The sequence below is a fragment of the Bubalus bubalis genome, chromosome 5, assembly GCF_019923935.1.
Source record: "Bubalus bubalis isolate 160015118507 breed Murrah chromosome 5, NDDB_SH_1, whole genome shotgun sequence".
NCBI classification, from domain to species: Eukaryota; Metazoa; Chordata; class Mammalia; order Artiodactyla; family Bovidae; genus Bubalus; species Bubalus bubalis.
Window position 1 is genome coordinate 7,896,773 of NC_059161.1, and position 8,405 is coordinate 7,905,177.

An 8,405-nucleotide genomic window follows, 5' to 3' on the forward strand; every position below is an offset into this window, starting at 1 on the left:
GAGCATCAGTGGCTGTGTGAGCCCCACCACAGCTTCCGATGGGGCTGGGACTAGCCTGACATGGATGATTAAAGCTCCGTGTTATACAGCAGTGGCTGTGTTTGCAAGGAGATGGAGGAAACCTCACAGGACCCCTGGGGCAGGACACAACACTGCTCCTCGGAAAATTCCCTTTAAAAAAGTTGTCATGAAATCCAATTAACCAGCTGGAAGGCCGGCATGGGCAGCCCTCCTCAGGGTTAATAAATAATAGAACATGCCCTGCATTGGAAGGGGTATCTCTCTTCTCTGAGCTCAAAGGCTGTGACAAGCCCTCCCAGCAGGAAGAAACAGGTACCACCCCTACCAACACCCCCCTCCCCCAGTCCTTGAAACCCCAATGGGTCCAGCAGGGAGGGTCCCCTAGACAGAGGACCCAGCATCCCCGGAGTGGGGAGGGGGCATCTCCTTCCTCTCCCTACACGATAAGCTGCAAGGTTGTCAGAATGAAAGTGTCATAGGTTCATCAATCCAGCCCTGAGAGTGAGGGAATAAGGGCGCTTGTCTTGAGAGGATCCAGCATAGGAATGGGTGTCCCGAGCTCTGGTGCTAGTTCAGGTCAGGCCCATTCTCAGTTCTGAGGAGGCTCCTAACCCCAGCTGAACGTCATAATGAGGCCTGTCAAGGGGCCATACCAGGCCCTTCCTTGCTGGTCCTCTCTCCAAAGCTGACCGCCCTGGTTGGGATCTTTGCTTCACTTTTGCTGGACCAACACTCTTCCATAGAAATATAATGCGAACCAGGTGCGTGATGTTAAATTTTCTAGTGGCCACATTAGAAAAATTTTTTTCAAAGAAGTGAGGAAGTGAAGTGAAGTGAAGTCACTCAGTCATGTCCAATTCTTTTCAACCCTGTGGACTGTAGCCTACCAGGCTGCTCCATCCATGGGATCCTCCAGGCAAGACTACTTGAGTGGGTCGCCATTTCCTTCTCCAGGGGATCTTCCTGACCCAGGAATCGAACCTGGGTCTCCCGCACTGCAGGCAGATGCTTTATCCTCTGAGCCACCAGGGAAGCCCTCAAAGAAATGGGTGACACTAATTTTAGTAATATAGTTTATTTAACCCAACATGTACAGTATCACTTCAACATATGCTCTGACTCTTTGCAACCCTGTGGACTGTAGCCCACCAGGCTCCTCTGTCCATGGAGTTTTTCAGGCATGAATACTGGAGTGGGTTGCCATTTCCTTCTTCCTGACCCATGAATCCAACCCCGGTCCCCTGCCTTGTAGGCGGATTCATTACCACTAGCGCCACCTGGGAAGCCCTCAAGATGTAATCCATATAAAAATAATAAATGAGATATTGCATATTCTTTTCTGTTGTGATTAAGTCTTTGAAGTCTGGTGCGTTTTTTACATATCACATACCACTTGGGACAAGACACATTTCAGGTGCTCAATATTCACATGTGTCTAGTGGCTACCAGCAGTTCAGTTCAGTCTCTCAGTCGTCTCTGACTCTTTGCGACCCCATGGACTGTAGCACGCCAGGCCTCCCTGTCCATCACCAACTCCCAGAGCTTACTCAAACTTATGCCCATTGAGTCGGTGATGCCATCTAACCATCTCATCCTCTGTCATCCCCTTTTCCTCCCACCTTCAATCTTTCCCAGCATCAGGGTCTTTTCAAATGAATCAGTTCTTCACATCAAGTGGCCAAAGTATGGGAGTTTCAGCTTCACCATCAGTCCTTCCAATGAATATTCAGGACTTGATTTCCTTTAGGGTGGACTGGTTGCATCTCCTTGCAGTCCAAGGGACTCTCAAGAGTCTTCTCCAACATCGCAGGTCAAAAGCATCAATTCTTTGGCACTCAGCTTTCTTTATGGTCCAACTCTCACATCCATACATGACTACTGGAAAACCATAGCTTTGACTAGATGGACCTTTGTTGGTGAAGTAATGCTTCTGTTTTTGAATATGCTGTCTAGGTTTGTCATAACTTTTCTTCCAAGGAGGAAGCATCTTTTAATTTCATGGCTGCAGTCACCATCTGCAGTGATTTTGGAGCCCATATTGTGACCACCATATTGGACTGTAATACTGGTACCCTTGGGCCAAGGCCTAGCTCTGGGTCTAAGCCTGGATCCTGCTGATCTCTTATACAAGGAGTTATGAAGCTCCCACCTGGCTCCCATTACATCCCTTTTCCTCTGTGCTGTCCTGGCACCATATTCATGCTTCCTGGGGACCTCCAGCCCCACTCTCTAGTTCAAGGCCATGGGACCACAGAAAAGCATTGAAAGCTCTGCCACTCTCAGCAATTTCCAATGAAAACTCCCAGCACTGGAGGGTTAATGTCTTGGGGTGGCCTGACTCTGCTCCATTCCCTCCTGCCATCATCCTCACTCCCCAGGCAGGGACAAATGGGCCATCCTAGCATGAGTAGTGGAGAAGACAATGGCACCCTACTCCAGTACTTTTGCCTGGAAAATCCCGTGGATGGAGGAGCCTCGCTAGAGTTGGACACACCTGAGCGACTTCACTTTCACTTTTCACTTTCATGCATTGGAGAATGAAATGGCAACCCACTCCAGTGTTCTTGCCTGGAGAATCCCAGGGATGGGGAAGCCTGGTGGGCTGCCATCTCTGGGGTTGCACAGAGTCGGACACGACTGAAGCGACTTAGCAGCAGCAGCAGCAGCAGCATGAGTAGAGCCAGGACTGGGCAGGCAAAGGATGGGAAGGGGCTGCAGACAGCTGTGTTCACAGGGTGGCAAGGGCCCCTATCAGGAGCCGAGTGGTATTTAATCCTCTGTGCTACCAGAGAGGCAGGATGTGGGTGGCAAGTAAAGTCTTGTCAGGGAAAATACTGGCAGGAAGGTAAGCCACATGCCCGAGTGACTGCCAACTCTACCACACCCCTCCTTTGAAGTCGTGCCTTGGTGCCATGCAGGCCAGGTCAAGCCTGTGACAGACAGCCCTCCCCGGGTGAGTCTAACTGGGTAAGAATGTGTGTATCCTAACTTCTAATCAGGGTGCATGTGCCTGTGTCTGCATCCCCCCCCAGACTGTGAAAATCCCAGGGGAACGAGTCCTGGGTTCATATGTTCTGAGCCCCAAATTTTGACATGAAGTCTGAGAAATAGGAAAGTGATGGACAGGACCACAGGGCTGGGACAGATGGCACTGTACTCACCAAGTCTGCCCTCCCTCCCTCCTGCTCTCTGCCACCTTGGGGAACAGAACTGGGTGGGTGACCATGTGACAGACTGTGCCCGTGGTCGATGTGATGAGTGGAGGGACATGAGGATTACAAGGAGAAGACAGCTATGATGGAAATGATATTCACAGGCCTGGACTGTGGGACATGACGCAGCCTCGCTGAAGCCCCAGGGGTGGGGAGAGGACCACCGGTCAGTAAGGGAACACAGGCAGGGTTCACCTCTCATACCAGGAATTCATTGAGTTCTGACTGGAGGTCACAATCCAGCCCCTGGATGTTAGGAAAGGAAAAAGTAAGTCGGTTAATTGAGCTCTCACATTTATAAAACATTTTATGGTTTATAAAACCTTTTACTTCAATTATGGTATGACTCTCCTAACAATCCTATAAGGTTGCTAGGGCAGGTATTACTATCTTTATTTTACAGATAAGAAAACTGTGGCTCAGTGGAGCAAAAGACTCCTTCTAGGGGCAATGCCAAGATAAACAGGCAGACAGGCCTTTCTAGCATCAAATTCTCCAAAATCATCACCCATTGAGATCTTAGAGAAGGGTTCTTAAAATTTGAGGGTTTTAGTTTTGGGCAGGAATCTGGTTAAAACTTTGAATCTCCTCACTGAAAATATGGACTTTAAATGGTCCACAACCCCCTTGAAATTTTACAGAACATGTTATATGTCTGTTACGGGGCAGGAGGGACTAGAGGCAAGGAGAAACAGGATCCGAGTTTTAACAGAGTCTATGATGTCCAAAAGGTTAAGAATTAGAGAGCTATTCCAATGCCTTTATTTAGCAGATAAGGAAACTGAAGCTCAAAGAGGGTCAGTGAGGTACCCGGGATGACTCCACCTCGGGGCAGAGGTGGAACATCTGAGTCAGGCTGCTCTTTTCACTGTTCACCAAGCTAATGAGGTGTACAGGGACCCTGAGCTGCTCATGGATCCAGGAAATCCCAGCTTGGGAAGCAATACAAAGGCTAAGAATGGATGTGTCATCCCAGCTCTACCCTGGGCCACTACACACCCGGGGCCACGACTCTACCTCTCTGGACCTCATTTTCCCTTCTGAACCATAGAGAGAAGGTTCAGAAAGGAGAACCATCCCTACACTCTTTACTTCTGAGGATCTGTGTGAAGATACAAATGCAGGAAACAAGATGGAGCTCCTGACTTGTGGGACGGCGGAGGGAAGGACAGAGGGAAGCGAGTGGATGTGGACCCCAGTTGAAGAGGCCAGGGCTGGGCCCTGGATAAATGAGGTGGGCTTGCTTTAGAGTCCCACTTCATTCCCTGGCTTCCCTGGTGGCTCAGACGGTAAAGAATCTACCTGCCAGTGCAGGAGACCTGGGTTTGATCCCTGGGTCGGGAACATCCCTGGAGAAGGGAATGGCAACCCACTCCAGGATTCTTGCCTAGAGAATCCCATGGACAGAGGAGCCTGGCAGGGCTACAGTCCATGAATTAACAAAGAATTGGACACAACTGAACAACTAACACTTCTATTCCCTGGAGCTAAATTTCCCCCAGGATGAGCCCTTTTCCTCATACTGTGAAGCCACAGTCTCCTCAAACTTTGCCCCTGTATCATCTGAAATAACAGACTCCTTTGTAAAATTAAAAAAAAAAAAAAACCTGAAATTTTCTCCATCTGGTTTAAGTATAATGAGATTTATTATGGACATTGGGAGGACTGAAAAAATAGACTCCAGCTGAGTTTCTAGGACAACTCCCAGAGCCACACTGCAGATCTGGCGGTCACAGGAGCCGCTGCCCGTGTCAGGAGCAGGCGGGGGCTGCCTCCAACCCGCAGTGGGCCTGCCCCAATCTGGTACCAGCAAAAAGGATGACCCCTGCGACATCCCGTCTTTAGGTAACACTGTCCACAAGAAAAAGTGCATCTGACTGGTGGAACTTAAATCCCTTACCTGCCTTCTCAGAGCAAGGGAAACTGGAAAACAAGAGCAGTTTCATTTTGTTTTGCTTCCCTTGGGAAGGTGGGGTGTATACCCTGAAGAACTGTTAGAATATCGAGAGGGTGTCTTAAAGATTTGAGCAACCACAAATAACATACATCTATGATAGTGCCCCTTGGGAAGCAGAGGACATAGTCCCAAGAGGTTTGCTACAAGAATTAAGTTTTTTGAGGTCTCTCATTTTAATTTAAATATTTTTTGAAAATTCATGAAACTTCTGTATTATATGTGTATATATCTCAATCTATCTACCGATACAGACATAAGTACGTATATATGTTGACAGAGCACACATATATACTCCTAAGCATACACACACGCACTTCCCTTATAGCTCAGTTGGTAAAGACTCTGTCTGCAATGCAGGAGACCCACGTTTGATTATTGGATCGGGAAGATCCCCTGGAGAAGGAAATGGCACCCCACTTCAGTATTCTTGCCTGGAGAATCCCATGGACAGAGGAGTCTGGTGGGCTACAGTCCATAGGGTTCAGTTCAGTTGCCCAGTCGTGTCCGACTCTTTGCGACCCCATGAACCACAGCACGCCAGGCCTCCCTGTCCATCACCAACTCCCAGAGTTTACCCAAACTCATGTCCATTGAGTCGGTCATGCCATCCAACCATCTCATCCTCTGTCGTCCCCTTCTCCTCCTGCCTTCAATCTTTCCCAACATCAGGGTCTTTTCAAATGAGTCAGCTCTTCACATCACGTGGCCAAAATATTGGAGTTTCAGCTTCAACATCAGTCCTTCCAATGAACATCTAAGACTGATTTCCTTTAGGATGGACAGGTTGGATCTCCTTGCAGTCCAAGGGACTCTCAAGAGTCTTCTCCAACACCACAGTTCAAAAGCATCAATTCTGCACTCAGCTTTCTTTATAGTCCAGCTCTCACATCCATATATGACTACTGGAAAGAGACACAACTCAAGTGACTTAACACATATACACACTATATAGCTATATATAGTAATGTTTCTGTAAAAATCGTCAGATAGAATTAAGGTGCTGAGGAGGATATTTGAAACTAATCTGGTTTTCTTAAAAAAGGCGCACACACCTAGAGCCTTAAAGATTTTAGGAAGGGATAGTAGCAAAATGTCCTGATTTATCTGGAACAGGCCTGGTTCATGCCTGTGGCCCCAGCATAACCTTTAGTAACCTCCCCTCCCCTCTCCACAGCGGCCCCATTTCGATGAACAATGATGAGTCATCTGATTCTTGGGGGACACTGGACAGGTCTCTGGCCTCTAGGATGTGCTCACAGAGACATACGTCACTGCAGCCTGCCCCCGCGATCTCAGCGGCTGGCTTTGAATCCCTTGGGGAAAGCTTGTTGGTCAGTCGATACATCTTCATTCTCAAGCTGTCAGGTATTGGACCCCCAGGCCCTGCCTCACCACCCCGAACCAGTCAACTGGAGACCTCCGGGGCTGTGGGCTTCTGACTCCCGCTCCCTAAGAACTAAGGCTGCAGCTGACACTCACACTCAGCCTGTTGTTCTATTGTCCTCGCCAAGCCATGGCCATTCAGCTGCTCAAAACTGGCTTTCTGTAGGAGCCACCCCTAACCCCATCCCACTGTAAGTGTAATTCCTTTACATAGTATTACTAAATGTAATTCCTTTAGCATGGCCTCACTTCGCGCAAAATTCACTGGAGCCTGTTTTCATGCTAGTCTGATATGAGTTTCAAATGTGTTTCATTTGCTACAGTCCTGCCTCCCCAATCAGACTGGAGACTCGGTCAGGAGCTGTCTACTGGGAGATCCCTGCATTCAAGGACTGAGTTTTTTCCGGTGAAACTGAGGTTCCCTGAGGGCAACAAACGGTCTCTTCTATCAGATGGGTGCTCCCAAAGACCCGAATCCTATAATCTGGAAGATAAAGATTTCATCTCCTCCTGGTACAGCCTTCTATGTCTGAAGTTAGCTCCCAAGATTCTGGGGCAGTTATAAGCACAGAGCTCCTTCTCCTAACTCCTCACCCACTTGGGCTGGGTGCAGGGGTGAGATTTGTCCCTGTGACTCCTGCTCAAAGCAGTTCTGATTTTTCCAGCCTGCCTGGGCCTCCAGGCTGCAGAGCGGACTCCTTGCTTAATGAAGCGCGTTCTCCATCTGTGGTCTGGCCCTCCTGGCAGCCCCAGCTGCCTGGGGCCTGGCTTTGGGGAAAGCAGTAAAGAAGTCCCCTCATCCCCGCCCCCACCCCCCCAAGTACACACCAGGGGATGCACTCCTTCACAAGCCAGCACTACCCCACCCATTTTAGGCTAATGAGATCCAGAGCCCACACCAGGGCCGCTCTGACTGGTTTGACCTATTTAATGAAAACAGCAGCTTCCAAAAATGGAGGCTATGCTCCAAGGCTCTGCCCAGGGCCACAGAGACAGACTCAGGCATCTCTGGCCAAGCTTGGACTTTGGCATTCCTTCTCAGCCCCTGACTTTCTTCTCTCCCCTCCCTCCTTCCCTCTCCTCTGTTTTCCAACATCTGTGTCCAGAAAGGAAGAAAAACCCTGTTTGGACTGGCTTCCTTCCATCTGTCATTTTTTTTCCCCTCTTTCAAACGTCTTGTCTAAAGCAGAGTCAGTTACATAAACATTCCACCTCTTTCCATAAATTGGCCGCAGTTTCTGAACAATAGAGTTACTGTGAAGGGGAAGAGAGAGCCCAAGGCCACACCCCACAAGGGCTGGTCCCCCAGCCAAATAGAACCAGAGACTTATTCTTTGAAAGAACCAAAGAGGAAATCCAGAATCTTCAGGCGAGAGCTCTTCTGTTGTGCTTGGAACCGTTTCTTCACCAAACCCCCTCTTGCCCTGCCCCTCCCTCTGCCATCCTTCCATCTCTTTAGCTACAAGCTGTTTGAGCGGCTGCCCGATTTCTGTTTTTTCCCTCAACGGCCTGAAAGTGTGTGTCAGTGTGCATCCCTGTCCTTAGGGCAGAGTGTGCGGATGATGGACTTGGTGGCGGTGTGTGTGTGTTTTCTGGCATGATTTTTGGAGACACGCCCTGAAGATTTTGTTGCCTTTTTCTTTAAATAGAAACAGTTGGACCTCACTAATTCAGACCAGTTGGAGAACAGTCTGGAGGGGAAGGAAAAAAAGTCTGACTCCAACATAACACGTTGAAATGTAGGCCTTCTTATTTCTCCCAAGTTCATGGAGTTACTGGAACTGGACTAGCCACACTGGCAGATATGGTCCTGACAGAACTGCTTCGTGTAT